The following is a 24,377-nucleotide window of genomic DNA, read 5'->3' on the forward strand; positions in this document are numbered from 1 at the left end:
TGCCGTTGCCAGTTCCTTCACCGGTGAAACGTTAGCCTCTTGACTTCAGAGGATGAGTACCGTCGTTGTCTGCACGACCGGTAAGTTTCTGGACACCTTTAGTCTTTATAGTCTTTTATGCGTGGCAGTGAAGCGCCTGGAATTGAGTAAGTATGGCAAGCGCTCTTACTGTCTCTTTCTTTGTCTTTGCAGGCGACGATGCAGAAAGAAGAAATCCGAAATCCGCCACGTGCCGGTGAGTGCTGTTGTCTATGCAGGTGAAGATGCAGCGTGAAGAATCCGGAATGCGCAGCGTGCCGGTAAGTAGAATAATGCTGTTTATCTTTGTGCAGATGCAGCGTGAAGAATCCGGAATGCACGGCGTGCCAGTAATTAAAATAATGCTGTTTGTCTTTGTGCAGATGCAGCGTGAAGAATCCGGAATGCACGGCGTGCCGGTAAGTAAAATAGTGCTGTTTGTCTTTGCAGGCGAAGGTGCAGCGTGAGACACGGCCGCTGCCGATGGATCAGGTAAGCAAACACTGTGTGTGAAAGTTCGTTCTGCTAACCTGTTGTTTCTGATCTTTTGCAGGTGCTGATGTTGCTCGGGTACCGGAATGGTGAGTATAATTCTTGCAGGTTCAGGATCTAAAGAAGAAAAGCTGGAGCAGACTCGGTGAGCGTTCTGCTGCTGATGCAGAATAACGCGAAGCACGTTTCATCAATCGGGTGTGGTTTAAATAGCCTTGGAGTGATGAGGCGTCTCCTTCCACGGCCCCGCCTAGGTAAGAAAAGAGTTCCTGCTTCCAGAAGAGTTCCAGTGGAGTGGTGCTGCCCCACCCAGGTAAGAAAAGTAGTCCCAGTTCACCGAGGACTTTTAAGAGTCTGGCAAGTCAGCAGCATGGTCTGCCGCAGGTAAGTCCACCCAAGCATCTTCACACCAATGATGAGCCCGGCGCTTCCAGTGCCGGGACCGAGGCTTCTGATGAGCCTGGTGCCACCGGCGCCAGGACAAGGTCCAAAAGGTCCCTGTGGGGACCGGCTGGTGCCTAGGATCAGGGTTAGGGGCCTGCTTCCAAGGACGTTGGGCTGATCCTGGCTCCTTGGAAGCAGTGATCATGACACCTGTGCCGTCGCTGTACGCCCACCTCTCAAGTCCCTGCGATATCGCTGTGTGCCCCGTGTGTCGCTGTGTCCCCCTGCCCTCCTCGTGATGTTGCTATGTATTCCTCTATATGCCCACCCCTCTAGTCCCTGTGATGTTGCTGCGTGTCCATCTGTGCCCGTGTGGCACTGTGTACCCCTCCCTCTTACTCCCTGTATTGTTGCTATGTATCCCTCTGCCCCCCCGGTCCTGTCGCTGTGAGCCCAGCCCCCTGTAGTCCCCAAGCACCCCTACCGCCTCCAGCTCCAATGTCGCCGCAAATGCCAGCCCCCCTCTCGTCCCCGCTGCGTACCCCTCTGGCCCTGTCGCTTTATGCCCAGCCCGCTAGTCCCTTTGATGTCCTTATGTACCCCTGCCCCTCCAGCCCCAGTGTTGTCGATGCATACCCCTGCTGCTCTGGGCCGCCTCGATGTCACTATGCACCGACATCCCCTTAGGTCCCCTCGTTACTGCTGCCCTGACCATCTCGTCACTGTGCACCAAACCGCCGGTCCACTACAATGCCACTGTGTGCCCTGCCCCTTGGCTCCCACGGTGTCGCTATGCACCGCCCCTCTTTCCCACCTGGTCCCCCTTGATGTCGCTGTACACCCCCAGCCCCTCTGGTCCCATCATGTCTCTCTGTACCTCTGGCCCCTGCATGCTTGCTGCTTGCCCCTACCCCGGTCGCCCACGATGTCGCTATGTACCCAGCACCTCCGGTCCTCATGTACTGTGTTCCCAGGCATGTCCCCCTGTCTGTGCCACAACACTTCCACAGTCTGGCTGTATCTAGACAGTGTGCAGTAGCTAGTCTTCACATTTTGTGCTGCTCATGGCCTGTGGGAGGGTCTTTGCGTTCTCCCTCTTTCCCTCCCTTGTCATCGAGCGTCTTAAAGCACATTGTGCTTAGGCGCTTTCTGGATGAACCATCATATCAGATCACTACACTTACTCTCTACACAATCACACAATTAAAGTACAGCTATACCCCTCGATAAATTCGGCCTAGCTGCTCACATACGAACACTACCACATGTACACCTCAACACTAATAAAACGCAGCTATATCCCATGAGAAACTGGCCTAGCTGCACACATAAGCGTCCTACAGGCCTAACGCAGCCAGAACCCTGTCTGGGTGTCCACCCACCAGACTACACATTCAAATGACAACACCACATCTAATATAGGATGTAGCTACCATCGGGCAATTACATTAGCTGCACACATAACTGGTGCACCCATGCACCTTACGGCGCTTACTCTTCTACTGACCTAGACTGCCACGAAAATGGCTGCCTAGCTGAATAGCTCCGCAACACGCCGGCATCAATCTGAAAAGCTGGCGGTTTTACGGATCCTTTAACCCCAGAAACCGGTCTACGGAGTGCTGAGGAGGGGCGAGCGTTGCCGGTCCAGAATTCAGGGGGAGAGAGTACCCCAGTGCGTGACTCGGACCTGCTGCGTGCCAAGCGTGAGCCGAGGCTGCTCCCTCCACCGCGTGATCTCAGCAGTGATACGCGATTATGTCAGCGACTACTTCAACCTCAGGCGTGGGGCAGAAGCATGCAGCAGACTACCTGTAATGTCCAGGACCGGGCCAGGGATACACAGAGCCTGGTGACCTCCCCTCTCCCCGAACCACCCTTCCCCTCTCCCCGAACCACCCTCCTCTCTCCCCTCCACTCCCCCCTCCCCTCACGCCTCCTCGGGGGCTGCTCTGGGTAGCGTGAAGGAGGTTGCTTACCCGAGGAGCAGGAAATAACGAACAAGTGGGTTCAGCACTTGAGGCCAACTGGATGCTCGCACCTGCGGGCCGTGTGCCGTCTGTCCTGCTCCTAGACCACGAAAATGGCTGCCTAGCTGAATAGCTCCGTGTAGTAGTGGCTCGTGCTTCCGCGAGCCTTTGTAAAAGGTTCTAAACATAGAACGTTTATGTGTTCCATGCTCGGGGTGGCAGTTGGGGTTTTGAAAGGAAGGAGCGGAGAGGAGATGGTGTTTACGGTGTTCGGGCTTGAATAAATAAAGTATCTTAACTTACCAACGGTTCCACGTTATTACACTGGCGACGAGGATGGGCAAGCCTGACCCACGCGCCTTGCTGTGCCGTATCATCGTCTGGTGTCTCAGCTGTTTTCCGGGCTGCGCTCCCGGACGTGGTCGAGCGTGGCCCCGACGTGATTGGCGTCAGCTGGGCCAGCGTTACCTTGCTTTCTACTGCCGGACGAGCCGCGCTCCCGGAGGAGGTCGAGCGCGGCACACGGCAGGAAGCGCAGCCGTGTATGCGGCTGAGCGGCTGTTGTCCCAACGCAGAGGATCCTGCCGAGCCGCGCTCCCGGAGGAGGTCGAGCGCGGCGCACGGCAGGAAGTGCAGTCGTGCATGCGGCTGGGCGGCCGCTGTTCCTACGGAGAGGATCCTGCCGAGCCGCGCTCCCGGAGGAGGTCGAGCGCGGCTTGAGGGAGGGTGCGGCTAAGCCGTGCTGCTAGAAGGGAGTAAGGACTGGTGCAGGTGAGAGGTGGACCCTGGGAGGGGGCACAGCCTGCGATCCTTGTAGCCAGTAAGGTGCGGACAGTCCATTGAAGTCACGCCGTTCGGCTCCGCCCACGATTAAAGGAAGGGGGGCCGGAGGCTTCCTATTCATTGGTGGGTGTGTCTGCACTGATTGACTTGCTAGGAGAAGAAGTTAACTCCTTGTGTGCAGCTGTTAGGGGAACTGCAAATTTCTGTGACCACAATTTTCAAGGAGGAGGGAGTGACTAGTACTTGCCTGTTGACCATATGGTGCAACTCATATTACGTATTTTCTGCCTAAAGGGGTTTGGTATGGAGTGATCGTCTTACTGGTCTGCCGTGTAGGACAAGGTACTTTATCGTATATTATCTTTCAGGGAAGTACGCAGAGTTTTTCGCTGATTTCGTTCCTTTGGCCTCCATCAGTGGCTATGTCGGTTCCAGTGACCATGCAGCACAGCAATGCTCGCCCTCCCCCAGCATTCCTTCCCAATCCGGGGGACCCCCCCATTGCATGGGAGCTTTGGGTGGACACCTTCAAGGTATACCTGAGAGCGTCAGGTGGTTCCAGAATGTCTGATGATGACAAAGAAGCGACTCTACTGAATTGCCTTGGTACGGAGGGTTTGAGGGTGTTCAGGCACCTTCCTGGCCAGGATGTTTTGGCTGTGTCTTCAGGCGAAGGAGATGGAGAAGGGGGGGAGGCAGTGATTTTGGCATTTGAGACGGCTCTTAAGAAGCTTGAGACACGCTTCGGAAAAAGAGCTAACATTGTGCTTGAGAGGTATCATTTCTTTTCAAGGGCGCAAGGTCCTGGCGAGAACATTGATTCGTATGTGACGGCACTGCGTACTCTCATCTCTACGTGTAAGTTCACGGGCATGGCAGAGGAATACATTCATGACCAGATCATGATGAAGACTAGTGACTCAAAGGTTAGGGAGAGATTGTGGACAGAGAAAGATCCCCCGTTGGAGAAAGTGATAGAAATAGCTCGCGCACTGGAGGAGTCAAGGAAGAGCGTCAAGGAAGTGACGGAAAAGGCGGAAATTGTACACATGATTCAGCCTCGCAAGAATGAAGAAAATCGGGCCAGGGACAAGGATCAAAGAGTGACGCAGAATAGCAGAGATTTCTGCAAGAAATGTGGTTGGAGGGGTCATGTTGCTGGAGCTAGGGAATGTCCTGCTTCTGCCGTAGTGTGCAGAAAATGCAAGGGAAGAGGACATTTTGCCCGGATGTGTAAGGCTATTCCACAAAAGGAAGTGGTGCGGATGGTGGACTCTGCAGAAGATGACAGTAATGTTACGGTTGTAGGATATGTTAGTCCCTCCGTTATGGCAGATGTGCTTCCAAAAGAAGGTGCGCTGTTGAGTGTGGGACCGTCGAGAAAAAGTGCGTGGGCCACCCTTATTGTGAATGGAGTTCCCCTCAGTGTGTTAGTTGACACAGGTTCTCCTTACACCATGATTTCGCCTGAGATGTACGAATCCAAGTTCCGCAGGAAGGTGTCAAGTTTGAATCCGTCTGATATTAATCCTTGTGCGTATGGCCGTGTTCCGATTGAAGTATTGGGATATGAGTGGGTTGATATTGAGTTTCATGGCCGGAAAACCAGAGGAAAGCTGTATATAGCTTGTAAGGGTGATCCAGTTATTGGGTGGGATGAGCAGGCTGCCCTGGAGATGGAGGTTCGCCCTGGCAAAGCTGTCCCTGTTTTGTGTGTGAGCAAGGGAAGAGGAGATGGTTCCAGTGAGGGGAGCGCATTGACGGCCGATACTCTCCAAGAGAGGTTTCCAGCAGTTTTCTCTTCTGTCCTGGGCAAGTTGCGGGGTTTCTCACACAAGATCGTGCTCAAGAGGAGTGCTGTTCCTGTGGTGCACAGAGTTAGGCGTGTACCCATCATGGCGCGTGAAAGTCTCCAGATAGAACTTAAAAAATTGATGGAAGCTGGGGTAATAGAGGAGGTAGAATCTTCAGAGTGGTTAGCCCCGGTTGTATTGGCACGAAAATCCGATGGTGGTATGAGGATGTGCGTAGATCCAAGAGATTTAAATTCAAGCATCTGGATAGACAGGCATCCCTTACCTAATATACACGAAATGCTTTCACTTGTTGGGGGGGCGTCTTGTTTCTCCACTTTAGATTTGTCCTCTGCTTATCACCAGGTGGATTTACACACCGAATCAAGACCTCTTACTTCGTTCATTACGCCGTTTGGAGCTTTTCGTTTCCGGCGTATGCCATTTGGGTTGGCATCTGCATCCGCTGTTTTCCAGCGAGTGATGCAAAAGTTGTTTTGTGGAGTGGAAGGTGTGGAGTATTTCCAGGACGATATCTTGGTGTGGGGCAGGTCACGTGAGGAACATAATGAGAGGATTCTACGAGTTTTGAGCATTTTGGAGAAGAGTGGCCTGACAGTGAAATTGAGTAAATGTAAGATAGGGGTGGAGAGTGTAACTTATTTAGGTCACACACTGGATGCTGAGGGGATACATCCCAAGGCTGAATTGGTGAAGGCGTTATGTGAGGTATCTCCACCCACCAGTAAAGATCAATTACGGTCCTTTTTGGGATTGGCTGAATATTATAGTAGGTTTATTCCCACATACTCCGACAAGACAGTGGCCATGAGAGCGTTGCTCAAAAAAGGGGTACGTTTTGAGTGGTCAGAGTTGTGCCAACTTAAATTTGAAGGCTTGAAGGTTCAGGTGGACCAGGCTCCATCGTTAGCTTCCTTTTCTCCATCTAGGAAGACGGTTTTGACAGTGGATGCTAGCGAGTATGGGGTGGGGGCGGTTCTTGAACAGAATTTTGATGGAGCGTACCGCCCCATTGCATTTGCGTCTAGGGTTCTGAGTGAGGCAGAACGTAGATATGCAGTCATAGAGAGAGAGGCCTTGGCTGCTATCTGGGCATCCAAACATTTTAGAACATTCTTGTGGGGAGTAGAATATACTATACGCACCGATCATAAACCCCTAGTGCATGTATTGACATCTAAGGGTTTGTTCCAGGCATCTTCTAGATTGATGCGCTGGATGGCAATCATGAGTGAGTATAATTTCAAGGTGGAGTATTTACCTGGCACTAAAAATATGGTTGCAGATGGTCTCTCTCGTTTTCCCCGCCAAGATGCAAGTGCGGAAAACGAAATGCAGGCTATGACGAGTGATGAATATGTGTTGGTGGCCAAGGTGTGTCCGGCTGTCAATGAGCAGGAATGGGGTAGAGAGTGTGCAATGGACCCCATGTTGAACCGCATCAAGGCTGCTCTGGCTACCGGTGCTGGTATGGATGAATTGGACAAATCATTCGGACAAGTATGGACTGAGCTGTCTGTGGGTCCGTGGGGCGTAGCAATGGGTACCAGGTTAATACCACCTGAATGTCTCAAAGCCAAGTTGGTGGAGTTAGCACATGAAGGGCACATCGGTAGATCTATGACGAAGAGAAGGCTAAGAGAGGGGTATTGGTGGCCCAAGATGGATGAGGAGGTTGAGAAGGTAGTTAAGGATTGTGTGGCTTGTTCTGTCAGTGATAAGAGTAAAACAACATCGCCCCAACCCATACAGCCTGTGGAAGTGCCGCAAGACGTGTGGTCAAAGGTGGCCGTAGACATTATGGGTCCCATGGACACCTTGGGTGGAGGTTTCAGATATTTTGTAGTGTTAGTTGATTATACATCTAGGTGGGTGGAGGCCACGGCTTTGTCCTCTGTCACCACTGAGAAGGTGATTGACTTTTTGTCGGCAGTGTTTGACAGGGAAGGGGTTCCTGCTGGAGTAGTCACCGATAATGGTCCCCAATTTGTGTCAGTCGCCATGCAAGAGTTTTTCTCCAAACTAGGGATTCGTCATCATAGGGTGGCTTTGTACAATCCAGAGGCCAATGGATTAGTTGAGCGGATGAACCGGTTTGTGAAAGGGGCGGTTCAGTTGGCCCTGGCAAATGGTTTGCCGTGGTGCAGTGTAGTGACTGAGGCCCTAAAGGCTTATAGAGTTACCCCTTCATCATTTAATGGCGTGTCTCCGTTTGAATTAATGAGGGGTAGGAAACCAGGATCTAAACTCCGTGTGGCCGCTTTTGGGGGTGGTGTACAAAGTTGCATCAACATGCAGGAAGTTCTTGACAAAGTGCGCATTAAACAATCCCGTTTTTGGGAATATCAGCTTGCCAAAAAGAAACCCTTGCGTGTGCGAGTAGGTGATCTTGTAGTGGTGAAAAATCCAAGATTTGTAGCAAAGGGTTTATCCAAATTTATGAAACCATCTGTTGTGACCAAAGTAGGTCATGGATATGTTAAACTGCAAGATGGTAGCAGATGGAGTTTGAGGAGGGTGGTCCTTGTTAAGGGAAAGCTGGCGGATACTGAGGACCAGTGTTGTGAGGGAGGCGGTGCTACGGTTGGAATTGGTACATCTGAGCGTGTGGCTTCCCCACAGAGTGATAGGGCTGTGACAGTGCACGGGCAGGATACTTGGGTGGGGGATGCAAGTATGGAGGTGCCTGCCTTGAGCAGTTATGAAGTTGCGCCATTAAATGGAGCACTTGGTGCAAAAGGGGTGGATGAATCTTCTGCATGTGATTCTGATAAAAGCGTTCTTGGCCCGACTGGTGTGGAAACAAGGGTTGTGGAGGAAGCGGAAGCTTTCAACAGGGTGAATGATCGCCCTGCCAGAATAAAGAAGATTCCTACAAAGTATAAGGATTATGTTTTAGAATTTGCAGATGACTAATTTTGGACTTTAGATAATTAGCAATCGTATGTATATTTTCTTACTGCCTATTATTGTTTCTTCCTTACTTCCCATATTCCTTATCTTATGTTATATTAATGAATCGTCAATTGTGAAGTTTACAGGGGGAGATGTGTAGTAGTGGCTCGTGCTTCCGCGAGCCTTTGTAAAAGGTTCTAAACATAGAACGTTTATGTGTTCCATGCTCGGGGTGGCAGTTGGGGTTTTGAAAGGAAGGAGCGGAGAGGAGATGGTGTTTACGATGTTCGGGCTTGAATAAATAAAGTATCTTAACTTACCAACGGTTCCACGTTATTACACTCCGCAACACGCCGGCATCAATCTGAAAAGCTGGCGGTTTTATGGATCCTTTAACCCCAGAAACCGGTCTACGGAGTGCTGAGGAGGGGCGAGCGTTGCCGGTCCAGAATTCAGGGGGAGAGAGTACCCCAGTGCGTGACTCGGACCTGCTGCGTGCCAAGCGTGAGCCGAGGCTGCTCCCTCCACCGCGTGATCTCAGCAGTGATACGCGATTGTGTCAGCGACTACTTCAACCTCAGGCGTGGGGCAGAAGCATGCAGCAGACTACCTGTAATGTCCAGGACCGGGCCAGGGATACACAGAGCCTGGTGACCTTCCCCTCTCCCCAGGAAATAACGAACAAGTGGGATCAACACTTGAGGCCAACTGGATGCTCGCACCTGCGGGCCGTGTGCCGTCTGTCCTGCTCCGCCCTGCTCCCTGGCATTGCCGCTCATACGAACTGTAGGCGGCCGCTGGGATTCCTGACGACCAACTGTCATATGGCATGGCCGGAGGACTTACACTGAGTGGAGCTCCCGCACAGACTGGAGGAAACAGCAACATACCATCCTCCAGCCACTTCAACGGGTGCTAGTTTACAATCCCTGGCACGGCGGTGCCACAGAGTCACACCTGTTATCGTGGCCGCCTGAAACACCCGAACTAAGGAGTGATCTGCAGCCAACTTGCGGCTCCGTCCCAGATAGCCCTGACATCTCTCTGACCAGAGGAGCGATGACCGAGGCGGACCTGCTGGGGCCCGGCGGGCTGCAAGCGACGTGAATTTTGCACGGGTACACACTGGAAGCCCCTGCCTGCAACCAGCTGTCCTAGACTGCGGCCCATAAAATGGAGGTAGCTGCACTGTTACCTTTACGACCGTGGATAGACCAACCATATCAAGTAAGTGCTGCAAGTGCGTGGCGCGTCCCGGCGCAGCCTGTGATACAACATATACGAACAAAATGCAAACTCCTGTGCAGCATTACCACCTGCCTTGGGCCCCCTGCCATCTTCCCCCCCCCCCCCAGCAGCTTCTGGAACATTGTCTACCCTTGGCCACAATAGGCAAACGCTGTGGGTAATCCACCACCTAGACTTCCTGACCTCAGTCAGTTTGCTGTGGCAGCTGACTGTGTGCAGGTGGACCCCTCCACCCCAGTGGGTCTGGCAGCCATTGTGTGGTTTGTACGGTGCACCCCAGCGACAGGAGCTAAGAAGAGCCTGCTTCTGTTTCATCGGCCTGCCACCTTCCATCACTCTTGACTGCTCCAGACTTGCACCCCGGCGCCAAACTACTGCCACCTGAGCGGCTTAAAGATATTAGTCTCAGCTGTGCCACGTTTAGAGGATCTCAGCCAAACTCAGTAAGTAATGGGTAAGCACCGGGTGTGTGGGCGTTTGAGCCATCTGGGACTGCTCCCTGAACAGTCTGCCCGTGGAGGGGACCATCTGCCCGGAGGATGCCCAATAGATCCCAGGGTGTAAAAAAATACTGCGGCCATGGACAAATTTACTAAGGCAACGCCTAGGCTCGAGCAAGGGCAATCCACACCATGCAATAATGACATCAGTGACGGCAGCAGCACCTGTCCCAGACCTAACCAGCATGATGGAATCCTTGACAAAAAAATGTTGCTTCCTTCCATGAAAAGTTAGAGGATATAAATGCAAATGTGGTGTCGCTCAAATCGCAATTGGACCACGCGGGCACCAGAATCACTGAGGCCGAAACCAGGATCGGAATGAGGATGGGATACAAGCACTTCAGACCACAGCAGCCTCTCTTACCCGCGACATGAAATGTCGTGGCTAAATGTGATGACTTGGAATCCAGATTGCGCAGAAACAATAGTCGAATAATTGAGGCGCCCGAGGATGCACTCATGGCAAGGATGGAGCTAACCATTGAAAACTTACTGAAGGAACTACTTGGCAACCCCAAACTGTCCTCTTTCTTCACCGTCAAGCGAGCTCATTGCGCGCTTGCCCCACACCCCAAACCGGGAGACTTTCCAAGGACCATCACCGCGAAGATCTTGAAGCTATCGAGACAAGGACCATGTACTTCGCCTAGCATGGGAAAAGAAGGAACTTCGGCTGAGGTCCCAGACCATTAGTATTTTCCCTGACTTCTCCACGGGAATGCACCAGGAGAGATGCCAATTTATTAGTGTAAAGAAAATGCTCAGGCAACAAAACATTCAGTATGCCATATTATTCCCGGCATGCCTCAAATTTACTTTTAGAGGTAAACTTTACTTCTTCTAAGTCCCAGATAAGGCAGTGAAATTTATTGGAGGTGCAAATCCCACTAAATAACCCGGCTGAGGACATGATGGAAAATGACTGAGCTTGGGGGATGCCCTATCTAAAATGTACCATCTTTGAGCCCTAGTATCCTACTGGACATGAGTTGATAGTGCCATGAGGAAATGTTAACCACCCACCATATGTAACAAAAAGTGGCGTTACACCACAGATCCAAAATTGTTTGCTGTGTGGCAGCAGCGTACCCCTTTGCGGCTACAATGGTTACTTTGGAGGTTCTGGCATATATGGGCCCCTGTTGGGCCCTAGATGCGGGTGGGCCAAGTTGGGGGAGGCTCACGAGTTCCAGGACCGATGGGGTGGGGAATTCCACTGCTGGTTGGGGAAGGGCAGTGGGGGAGGCGGCGGGGCTGGTTGGGGAAGGTAATGTTAAAAATGGCGGAGTTAAAGCAGTAATGCACATACCAGGTGAGCAATATGGATACACATTCGACACAACACCTTATGTACAGAGATGGGACTGCTAGGATGTACCCTGAAAGGCTAATATGGCAATAAAACTAATGTCGTGGAATGTTCATGGGATAGGTAATTTTTTACGAAGGCCCGTAGAATCATTTCATACGCTCATAGACATGGGGTGAAGGTGCTTCTGCTGCAGGAAACCCACGACACCAGTCGGTTAGCGACTGGCCTAGGCACCTTCCTGGGAGATGAATAGATTTTACACCACCTATTCGACAGAAGCAAGGGGAGTGATGATACTAATTCATAAGTCGATTAAATTTACATTGAAGAAGGACTATATAGACCCAGAGGGCAGATACATCACCCTGCACCGTTATATAGCGAATTTGGAATATTTAGTTGTGAACACGTACGGAACCAATGTAGATACCCCAGAGTTATTTGATACAGTAGTCTCCATTCCTATGGGTTACGTTGGAGTTCGGACCATATGAGCAAGGGGGGGGGCATGAATTTGATACTAGATACTGCCTTGAATAGAACGGGAGCAGCGCCTATGTCCTTGTCACGAGCGGCGCGAAGGCTTACCCTGCACATGGCATCACTGGGCACCTGGAAAGCCCTTAATCCCCAAGAACTGGGATATATGGACTACTCATCAGTGCACAATATGTCTCGGATCAACCTATTTTTAACATCAGGGGCGTTAATAGGCAAAGTCGTAAATTCCAAGAAACTCACTTGCGCATTGTCTGACCATGCACCGGTGACACAGTCCATAGAACTGGGGTCAGCTCCCCCCGCCCGCACTGCCTGGCGCTTTAAGTCGGAAGCTCTAAGGAATACTAAAAAGGTAATCAGGAATGACCTTAACAGCTCTGAAGCCAGACTCAAAGGACTGTGCAACAGGAGCTACCCCAGAGAAACTGGCACAGATAAGGGAGGAACTGGAGATCTTCGAGTCGCACGCCCTGCGAGAAATACGTTACTTATCTCGCCCACGGGCAGAAAAGAAATATGGGGAAGGCGAAAGGCCCGGTAGAACATTGGCTAGACTGGTCTGGGCACAGGGTGGACAGTCCCCGATAGAGAGCTTCAAAGGGCGCACAGGGTTTTCTCCAAGTTCTACACCGATTTGTACACAACACACACTTGAGCTCCTTAATCACATCCCTATGTTGACCATCTCCCACTTGACAGCCCGATCACACTAGATGAAATAGTCAAGGCCATTAAGGCCCCTGGGTCAGACGGGCTCACTTCAGAATTTTACCAACAGCATATAGCGCTCCTTGCACCAAAACTGCTGGATGTGTGGACCGAATAGCTTTGCAAGTCCATTCTTCCTCCCTCCCTATGTGAAGCAATCATAACCGTCCTGAAACCCGGCAAGCCCAGTGACGAATGCAGATCCTGTAGGCGCCTGTCACTCATGAACATACACAAAAATATTTGCCAAACAATAGCAAACAGATTTTTGCCTATCATGTCCCATCTGGTACACGAGGACCAGGGACAATTTGTCCATGGGCGAACGACGGCTCTTAACATCAGAAGACTTTTTAACGTGATGTCCAGAATCGATAAAAATGCAGAGGCTGCGACAGTCACGCTTGATGCCCAAAAGGCCTTTGACATGGTCTCATGGCAGTACATGTGGGAGATCCTGGGGCAAATGGGCATGGAACGAACATGATAGCATTTATCAAACTTTTGCACACGTGCCCCACAGCAAGAGTACTGGTCAACTCCCAAACCTCAGCATCCTTCACGCTGCACCCGACAGGGCTGCCCGTTCTCTCCCATCCTTTTCGCATTGGTCATCGAACCAATGGCGAATTATATCAGAGCGCGGCATGCCAGAAAGGGAATATGCCTAGAGGACGCCCCTGAGATAATATCGCTATATGCGAATGACGTATTGTTATACGTCAGGCACCCAACCACAAACCTTGACCCCCCCCTTACTAAGAGATGTGATCCAGATAGGCACCTTCTCCGGCTTCACAATCAACTACACCAAATCCGAGATAGTGCTCACCAGAACAACCCACATGCGAATACCCCCTCCGGTGGTCGCCGGGAGGTATCCAATATTTAGGGGTCCAAGTGTCACAATCTAAATCGACCTTGCTAACTGATAACTACACTGTTGCCGCACAACATCACAAAAATGAGATGGTGCTCCCTCCCGTTCATGCTGGCTTGGAAACCGTCTTTGGGGAAAATGATTCTGGTCCCTAAACTCCTCTATACTTTTGCAAACGTGCCGGTCTGGCCAGGAAAACAACACTTTGACAGATTACATAAGGCCCGCGCACCATTTCTATGGCAAGCTGGCGCGGTTCGCAGAAAATGGGCACACTTGACTACCATATGAGAGAGGGGGCTTCACCGTCCCAAATCTGAAATTATATTGGATTGCAGCACAAGCCCAATATGCCACACATTGGTATTCTGATTTGGGTGTTCCACCTCATGTCAAATTGGAAAGACTTACTGAATACTAAGTCGCAAATCCTGCATCGAAACTATGTGGATGACTCACCATTACACCCCACTGGAGCCACGCTACTAGCATGGGATCAGCTACTAAGCCCAACATCAGAACAGCGCCCTTATTACAAATGGCTACTTATCTGGGGATATCCTGTCTTGAAGACACACACACACACGATAGATTCCTTTCCCGGCACTGGCAGTCGATAGGATACCATGTGCTGAATGACCTGTTCCCCGAGGGAAAATGAATTACTCCACAAACATGGAGACCTGGGCACCCTGGGTCGGCATCGGAAATGTTGCAATACTTCAGACTCTGTGTCATGTGTTGTTATTGTTATTGAGCATATATTGCGCCAAAGCCCGTGGGAGATGGAGAGTGCAGAAGGAGACGTTATGGACATTTATGCTAGTTAAAGAGAATAGTTTTCAATTGCTTTTGAAAAGTGAGAGGATTTCCATTTTACATAGATATAAGGGCAAGGTATTACATGCCTTGGCCCCTCGAACATGGAAGGCCCAACCAAAACCTCAGGCTCCATTTACCGGATGTAGTTCCAGTAGGAAGCCCTCAGCTGATCATATCTAAGTTTGCTTCCATATATGTGCCCAACGTCTTCACCTTCTGAACAACCTTGATTTGGCTGCCGTCTATAGTAAAGTTGGCATATCTGTAGTCTAAGTTGGTTTGTGTCTGCCGGGACCAAAAAGCATAAGGTCGGCCTTGGCCGCATTCAAACAGAGCCAATTAGTGGACATCCAACATTTTATCATATGGTAAAACACATTCAACATCTGTTGATTGATCTCATGATCACCAGTAATATCTAGAACCAGCTGGAAGTCATCAGCATAATTAAAAAAATATCTCATGTATTCCTAGACCGCCACATAGAGGAAGGATGTAGATATTGAACAACAAGGGGGGAAAGACACACCCCCTGTGGCACTTCACGTTATGATTTGTGAGTCGGACGCACTATCACCCCAGTGCACGACAAAAAGCTGAATTAAGCAGCCAAAACGCATCAGAGGAAGCGACAACCGATTCCCTGACTCTCGGGTGAATCATTTTTGTCAATTGGACGACGGAAGCCGAGTGAGAAGCTGGCGAAACGGTGCCCCCGAGGACCCAAAATGGCAGCCGAGATCCCAACGGCATGAAGGATGGAAGCCCGGAGCAGGCAACAAAGCAACCAGACACAGTGCGCCCCGACACAACATAGGTGTAGGAAGCAGGGCTCCATAAGCAAGTCGGAAGAAATAGTGGAGTGGCTGGCAAAGCAGCTGCCCACATGTCTCACGATGCAGTGCAGTGCAACAGGAGCAGGAGGCAGAACAGCTGAGGCGGCGATGCGGGAGCACAGCATGGGCAGACCGAGGGCATACGCAAGGCCATCAGCGGCCTGAACGACGGACCCCGCGGCGAGAAACAGACAACAGGCCCCGGTCGGGCGGTAGAACTGTATGTAGAGCATTGCCAGGGGTGCCACAGGACTGAGAGCAAAAGGCACCCAGGGGAGAAGACTGCCAGAGGGAACAAGCAGACCAACGCACGCGAGGAGACAACACGCGGCCCGGACACAGCAGATTGGCGACGCCAGACAGTGAGGTGGAACCCACGGCTGGGAGGAAAAGAAGGTAGGCGGCGATACCAAGAAGGCGGACGCGTGGACCAGATAGGCTGCACTGAACTAACCCACAGGGGCGAGGCTGATCAAGACATTGGGGGACGATAGCTTTGTCGCAGCCCCCAGGAAAGCAGCGAACACAGGGCTAAGCCCAACAGGTGCCCGGGCGGCCTGAACACGATAATAAGCTGCCATAACAGGGGACAGACGGCAGCAAGAACGCGCCTGTGACTGAGTGACAGCCCGGAAGGTGCAGCCCAAACAGTGGGGATACGAACCGATATAAACCAGTCACCATAAACAGGACACGGGGAGAGCAACCTTGTCTAGGACCAGAGGGGCAGGGAGGGGGTAACAACCCGCCAACATTAAACGCTGTGCAGCACGCCCCCCAACATAGGGCCACCATTCGCCCAAGAGAGCCAGCAAACAGCACTGCGCCTGACCCAGCCGTCCAGGGACAAACTGGATTGTACCCAGACGACCAGGTTGCGGAGAAACTAGGGAAGGCGGCAATGCGAAGCAGTCATGACAGCAAGACATGAGAGTGGATCACCAGAGGCGCGATACAAACACAGCAGCAAGCGCGCACTGCAACAGGGGCACTCCCTCGAGGGTGCACTACAAGGAGGGAGAGTGGGACAAATAAATAAATAAAATAAATAAATGGGACCCCGCGTTGGCTGGAATGGAAAAGAACCGCAACCCGCTGTAACGAGACACCAACAACATAACCAACCCACGGAGCGGGGGCACGCACAAACAGCATCACCGGAGACAGGGGGTGACACGCCCAGAACTGTAAACACACAAGTGTGCAAACAGGAAATCGGGTGGCAAGTCGCCAAATTGATCTGCGGGACCACCCACGAGACGCACTAACAGCACGCAATTGTACCACACACACACGTCAAACATGAGCAGGCACTACTAAGAAATGCCCTCCACCAAGAATAAGAAGGAACCAACGATCATGGACTCCTTCAATATAGCCAAGCAGAAAGGGCAACCTCAAACTGCCTCTGAGACACAACCAGGGCCCCCAAGACAAGGAGACCGCTACTAAAGATGGTCAAGTGCTTGAAGCAATTGCAGCCCTAAGATCCTTTATTGACACAAAAATTGAGGTCAGATTCGATATGCAGCTGATGAGACAGGACGTCCGCAACCTCACAGAGAGTCACGACGGCGGAGACAGAGCTAAGAGAGACGACGCAAACCACCAAAGAACTGGAGAAGAGGCTGACAGAGCTGGAGAGGTGAAATGCGATGCTGGAGGCCCGAGCGGAAGACGCGGAAGGACGCGCACTGTGCAACAACATACAGCTACTGGGTGTCCCGGAAAGAAGGATCCAACCCAACAGACTTTGTTGAAAACTTAATACTATAAGAAATAGGTGCAGGTTTTTTGTCCCAGGGGTTCGTAATAGAAAGGTCCCACAGATCCCTACAGAAAAAACCACCACCGGGCTCTCACTCTCGCCCCATGATAGCGAAAGTACTGAATTTCTGCGATAGAAAAACAATACTGAAACTCTCAAGAGAAGGTGGGGAGATCCGCAGAGACAACGCTAGCATAGCCATACACCCGGACTAGTACCGGCAGTGCAGAGGGCAAGGAACTCATTTGTACCAGTTAAAGCGAAGCTCAGGAAACAAACTCAAATACATGCTGATGTACCCCTCCAAACTAAAAGTACTCCATAAAAGGACGGCTGTTTTCCTGGAAACGCCAGTGGCGGCCACAATGTGGTTGGAACACAACAACTTGGATGCTGGCAAAGAGGCAGTGACATGAGGTACAGCTGCCCCAAAAGGAAAAAGGAGAAGGGAGGGACAAGACACATCAACGGAATGGAATTCCAACGAGGGACAAGAACATTAATACATTGGTTTTTTTTGTAATACAGCAGGAGTGAGGTAACAAACTGGTAAGCGGCGGCCAGTTGCTGGCGCACCACAGCCTGCACGCTGAAGCCCGGATGGGCCAAGCAGATGCGGGGGCGATCAAGCACCACGGTTGGATAATGGCAGCTGAGCGCAGTTACTTAGTTCTGGTTTGGAGTTTGTAATGGTTTGAACACTACACAGAGCAATGTATGTGCCAAGAAATGTGTGAATGTGGTCTTATATAACGGAACGGGGGTGGGGGCTACCCGGGGGGTAACGCAATCAGAAAATCCTTCAAAGGTAATTGGTGACCAGGTGGGCGAGAGGGCTGGGGGAGGGTTCCAGACACTGCAATGGCCAATGAAATTAGAGATTATCTCAATAGGAGCCCACCTATTTATCTATCAATGTAGGAAAGAATTACAAAGACACTTTAAATAATTCCGGGTGCTGGGGAGGAATACAAGCCCTGACACTGGAGCCTGTCTGAACATAAACTAAGAAAAAGTGTCTAAATTTAAAGGCACTCCTGTCCCCTGCACCACACTAAATCAGTCAATATACTCATAAATTTTCCACAAATATATAATTGAGTAGAATAAAATATAAATTCCAGCATACATTGCTTTGATTTAACAACTGAATGTAAACAGATGATATTAAGCTTCACAAATAACCAACATAAAAAGCAAAAAGGAGAAAAGAAAATATTCTTGATGGTTGGAATGTGATTTCAAGCTCTGCGCGTTTTGGGGAAAACCCCTTCATGAGCAAAAATCTGCAAATACATATGCATGCAAAGTTATCAATCACCTCATAATATACTCGACACTCAAGATTATTGAACAAATCATGACAAATACTCTCATTCAAATTTAACACAAACAGGAATTGAAACGATATTGCACATGATCCTTTGATTTTTCATCATGACTACTGCATCATAATACATCAACTGGTGTGACTCCAAAAAATGAAACTCAAAGTGAAAATAAAGAAGGCTGAACAAATCCTCAAATATACCTTCTAATTAAGTCGATTCCATTATGGTGTAGGGAATGTTTGTTTCACATATGTGCAGAGTGTGCACAGAGAACAGAGTCCATACGGATCTCCAAGAGGCGTCCACTGCTACGACAAGGCAAGTCAGAGACTATGCGCTGTCAAATGAAACATAACTAATTAGATAATGTCTTCGAAAACAACTCTGAAAAGAAAAAACTGAGAACCCAATGTTTACCCAATTCTCTAAAGTGCAGCGCGAAATTCAAAAGAACCTCAGTTGGGAAACAAGCCAAAGCTTCCGCTTCATTGTTAAGGCATCCGGCCACTGAAAAATTCGTACTCATAAACTGTTAAAAATCAAGGACGCACACACCAAAAGATGCCCATTAAACTTCACTCGGTTCAAAGAAAACAAATGAAAACTCAATTTCACTGTGCTGAAAACAGCGCTATAGAACGTATACTCACATTGTAAGTCACCTTCCTCTTAAGACTCCACGTAACGTCACCTCTCTCATACACCCGCGCGGTCTCCGCATACCCAATACAGCATGTCTCAATTTAAACTGATCCTGAGCATACGCGGTCACGTGACCTTATCACCTGCCCAAAGGAAACTTAAATATAGCAACTCGAGAGATGCGAATCAACGAACCTACAATAACATGGATATGCAACCTTAAACACCAATGAGGTGTCCCAGAAATAGATATGTAATAATAAATCCTGTCGGGTAATTTCCACGAAAACGGCGATCACGTGACAAAGTCACATTCTACGAAGCTGCTCAAACAGGACAATTCTAAATATCCCTAAATGTTAATCATTGGACAAAATACCGTGGAAATCATTGACCCCAGCTTGTAGATAAAGCTAGGGTAACTATAACCTAAACGAGAAAAAAATAGACATAGAAAAAGGACCAAAGCAAAACAGATTCAACAACACAGTTAATATACAACCAATCCAGACAAGGTCAAATCTACTTCTCAATGAATTACCAAGTCTACTACAAAGAGCATGACGATGAGGAAATAATTAACCCCAATTCCATAGATAGGCCTGGTAACACCAGAAGCCACACCCAGGACAGCCAAACAGAAGCTTTGGGGCAGCAGCGTGATGGCCGGCAGACAGACCAAGATCAAAGCGAAACAACCCACGCTGGAGGAGTTTGCTAGGTCCCTGCAGGCGGCGGAAGGAGCCAGGAGTAAAGACAGGACCCCTTCTACAGACTCCACCACGGCACGAAATGACCAGCAGATCCTGGAAGCGATCGCCGATCTGAAACTCACGTGGGAAACCAAGTTGGAGTCCGTCATGACGGAATGGAAAGTGGCACTGGAGCTCAAAGTCGGAGAAGTCCAGGAGGACGTGAACCTCATAAGGCAAGATGTTAGAGCACTGGCGGAGCGCACAGGTGAGCTTGAAAAAGAGGTTGCACCAAATACTGCGGCATGTGCGTCCCACACATCGGAGATCCACATCCTGAAACAACGGGTGAGCAACTTGGAGAAAAGGGTGGAGGAACGCGCTCGAAGAAATAACATACGCCTTGTGGGACTACCAGAAAGGGCAGAGTGATCTAACCTAACGGAATATGTCGAGACGATGCTGCTGCAGGAAATAGGAGGGGTGCTTTCACATGGCTTTGCAGTTGAGAGAGCGCACAGAGCCTTAACCAGGAGATCGCTACCGGGTGCTCTTCCAAGACCGATAATAGCCAAAATCCTGAACTATCGTGATAGGGAGAAGATCCTTGAGAATTTCCAGAAAGGAGGCACGATACAAAGGGCATCAGCGACCATCACAGCGAACCCGGACTATACACTCCTGGTGCAGGGACAACATATGAACTATTCGGCCGTGAAGAGAAGATTGCGAGAGGCGGGCTACAAATACATGTTGATGTACCCGGCGAAACTGAAGGTGTACCATAACAATAGAGCCCTGTTCTTTGACTCCCCTGTGGACGCAACGGAGTGGCAGGAGACACAGAACTCCCGTCGGACCCAGACAACTAGAAGGAATCTGGAGCAGATAAGTAGAACTGGGGCTGCTGGCCTCGTGGCGCCGCCCAACTTGACAATGGGACTGGAATATAAGATAGGGTGATGCCAGCAGTGATAGTTAAGCACCGGGTGGCATATGCAAAGGAGCCCGCATTGGACGAAATAGTGCAAATTGCAGGAGGTCTGATGAGCTCGCTCTTATACCCCCATAACTAGTTTAGTTGGGCCACTGTTAGAACGGCAACCCCCCTGCTGGGTTCTTGAGACTGGCATTGCCGAGTTAATGAACCAAACGCGTGTAAGCCAGGGATGGAGTTGGGCAACTTGGGAAGGGGGGGGGTGTGCAGGGTTAGTTGAGAAGACCGGGGGAAGGGGAGAAGTTGGGGAGTTTAAGTTGAAAAAGCGTGGGAAACGAGCCAATACTCAGGCCAAGTTAACTGGAAGAGGGTGATGAAGGGGGGGGGGGCGGAGGGAAGGGGATAAATATGGATGACGATGGGAGAACTTAGAATAGCGACCTGGAACGTCAGGGGCCTCAACAGCTACCTGAAGAGGAACAAGGTTATGATGTACCTGAGGAGGCAAAAAATAGATGCTGCAAGAAACCCACCTCACTAGAGAGAGACAGGAGGTGGTGGGAAGAAAGTGGAGGGGGACCACCATCGGCACGAAATATTCAGCTTACGCTAGGGGGGTGATTGCCTGGGTGGCACCACATGTGCCCTTCCAACTGCTCCAAACCACGTTAGATCCAGATTGGAGGATGGTAGTGATTCGGGGGCTGCTAGAGAACAGAGAATTGTGCATCATAAACACATATGCCCCCAACCAAGATACAGTGGCCTATTTCAAAACATTATACCACAAAATTAGCCACCACTTAGGAGGCGCAGTCATATGGGAAGGGGATTTTAACTGTACGTTGCTCCCCAAAATGGACAGGTCGGGTACCAATCTAGACAAACCCAACCCCGAACATTACAGGCCTTGCTGAGATATTTTGGATTAGTAGATAAATGGAGGCAGCAACACCCAAACGATAGGCACTACTCGCACTACGCTGCCCCACACAACCTGCACACAAGACTGGATTATATGTTCGCCACCCAGGAACTGGCCAGGGAAATGACCGACACAGAATACAAGGTGTGCATATTATCGGACCATTCCCCTCTGGTCCTGGCCTGGCCTGGCGACACCAGCCTCCCAGGGCTAGAATCCCCACGTGGAGGCTTAGGGCCGAGGTGCTGAAGGACACTGCTTTCCTAGAGGACCTCAGGGAGGAAATAATCGGGTATTCGACAACAACACGTGCATTCAGAGGGAACCCTATGGGAGGCCTTCAAGGTGGTGGTCAGAGGGGCGGCCATATCTAAATCCAGAGGGCTCCAAGGGGGTATAGAGCGAGAGTTGCATGAGACCGAGAGGAAACTAGAAGGAATTATGCGGAAAGGGAGCACCTCACGGGAGGCGAGTTGGCCCACCCGAGCGGGTGGGCCAACTACAACAGGAGTGCGTGGGACTCTGGGAGAGGCTTTGTAATCTGAATTATAAAAAATACGTTGAGAGGCAACACGCTGGGGGGGGGATAAACCGGGGAGGCTGCTCGCATCGCTATATAAGAACGAGACTCTGAGGCCAGCGATTAGAGAGATACTGGGGGAAGAGGGCCAGGTCTGGAATACCCAGAAAGGAGTGAATGAGAGGTTCTATAGATTTTATAAACGTCTGTACGAGGACGCAGGAGAGCCCACAGCGCAGGAGATACGGGAAGACATGGATTTGCCAAGATTGAGTGGGGAAGAAAAGGGAGAACCTGGACGCCCCATAACTCTAGAGGAATTGGAGACAGTGGCGTTACACCTGCCCATGTGCAAGGCCCCGGGGACGGTTGGCCTCCCTAGCGAATTCTACAAAACATATAGGCAGGAAGTGTCCCCCCCCCACTGCTGGCAATGTTAAACAAGGCTTTTGAGAGGGGGACTCTGCCTGAATCCCTAAGGGAGGCGATTATCATCCCGCTTATCAAACCCGACAAGCCAAGCACGGATTGTGGGTCGTACAGACTCCTGTCCATGTTAAAACAGGATAGCAAAATCCTAACGACGGTGTTGGCTAACCGATTGAAAAAGGTGATTACCAAACTCATACACCCCGACCAAACAGGTTACGTCCCAGGCAGGAGCATAACGGATAATCACAGGAGGCTCCACCACATCATAGAACAGGCAAAGAAGGATCCTGGCGAGATAGCGATAGTCTCACTAGACGCAGTGAAGGCCTTCGACTTGGTAAGGTGGCCATGGATGCTGGCGGCCCTGAAAGAGTATGGGATGGGACAAGGTTACCTGTGATGGGTTAAAATGGTGTACAGCTCCCCAATAGACAGGGTTAAAATGGGGGCGATAATATTGGATAAATGGCAGCTCAGCAGAGGTACGAGACAGGGATGCCCATGGTCCCAGATGCTGTATATCCTGGCCCTGGAACCGTTAGCAATCTGCCTAAAACAGCAATACGAGGAAATAGGGGAACAAACTAAAAGGGGAATCGCACTTGCTATCGCTGTACGCGGACGATATGCTGCTGTACCTGCGCTTCCCTGAGGAGAACTTGCAATATGTTCTAGAGGTGATGGAGAGCTATGCCACTCTCTCGGGCATAGCAGTTAACCCAGAAAAGTCATGCATGTTCCCCCTGGGCAGGTACACGGGAGCCCCACAGGGTAGTCTGCCCACTTTGTGGATAACATGGCAGACCAAAACATTCCGCTACTTGGGGATTAATATATATCACACGACCACAGATGAGCACAATATAACACGGACAGGGCGGTGGAAGGTACTAAGAACAGCATGCAGTTCTGGGCAAAACTCCCCCTAGCTATGGTGGGGAGGGCAGCCCTGCTCAAGATGGTGGTCCTACCTAGGCTATTACATTACTTCGCAAACATCCCGTACATGCTGCCCTAACGTTTCTTCACCCAACTCCAGAGCCTATGTTGAGGTTTCCTGCAGAATATGTACGATAGAGCAGGCATTAAGCTGCTGAATTTCGAGATATACCACCTGGCAGGGCTGCTACAATATGTGGCTAGATGGCTGTCGGAAGACGAGACGGCGGAATCCAGACTACTTGGGGGCGAATGCGAACCCTACTTCCTAAAAGAACTAATATGGTTACCGAAATCAGAGCTGCGGGGGCGCCCGGGATTACTGGTACTGGGCTGGAAGACGTGGCGTAAGGTGTGCAGAGTGGTGGGGAACACGACCCCTAGCTCCCCCCGCTGGTGCCACTTGTGGCGCTATGCGGGGCGGAGGAGCAACTAAGGAGAGGGATCCGCAAATACTGGGAACCGGTGGGTTCCCAGTATTTGGCCTGGCGACCATTTTCATGCGATAGTGGAGGACACAGGGGTACACAGTGGGCAGTACAGGAGACGTGGTGCGAGGCAGCACTGGCAGAGTAGCCGGATGCAGCCATAGAGATGATGTATGATACCTCGGCGGGAGGGCATGAAATATCTCAGATATACGAAGTAGTGATGTCCAGAGTGAGCAAGGAGCTGCCCCAAGTGAGAAAGGAGTGGGAGGAATATGCAGGAGAACCCATACAAGACGGACAGTGTGAAAGAGCCCAGAGATACCACAAAAAGGTGTCTAGAAATGGCAGGTGCAGTTATATGTCACCCACAGGGCATACATGACCCCCTTAAGGATTGCCAGACTTGGGGGCCCAGATGTCCAAAAATGCCCCACGTGCGGGGAGGTGGATGCTGGGATGATTGATATGTTCTGGGCCTGCCCGGAGGTGGGGAGATTTTGGGGTGAAGTCCAGCTACGATTATCCGAGGAGGGGATTAAGTCGGATGTGGACTCTGTATGGGCATGCATGTTGGGGGGGGGGGGGGGGATTTGC

General features: G+C 50.6%; 1 protein-coding gene across 4 annotated transcripts in view; it reads right to left on the reverse strand.

Annotated features, from left to right (window-relative positions):
• Positions 1-24,377, reverse strand: part of GLRX3 (glutaredoxin 3) — a 539,364-nt gene that overhangs the window by 493,290 nt on the left and 21,697 nt on the right. Inside the window, exon 1 of one of the 4 annotated variants that reach the window (XM_069611444.1) lies at positions 18,916-19,043. The exons of the other annotated variants lie outside the window; for them this stretch is intronic. The gene's annotated coding sequence lies outside the window, so the exon portion shown is untranslated. Of the gene's footprint in view, positions 1-18,915; positions 19,044-24,377 lie in introns of those variants that run through there. 4 annotated transcript variants of the gene reach the window in all.

Source organism: Ambystoma mexicanum, chromosome 8 (genome assembly GCF_040938575.1).
Source record: "Ambystoma mexicanum isolate Mex_15411 chromosome 8, UKY_AmexF1_1, whole genome shotgun sequence".
Classification (NCBI taxonomy): domain Eukaryota; kingdom Metazoa; phylum Chordata; class Amphibia; order Caudata; family Ambystomatidae; genus Ambystoma; species Ambystoma mexicanum.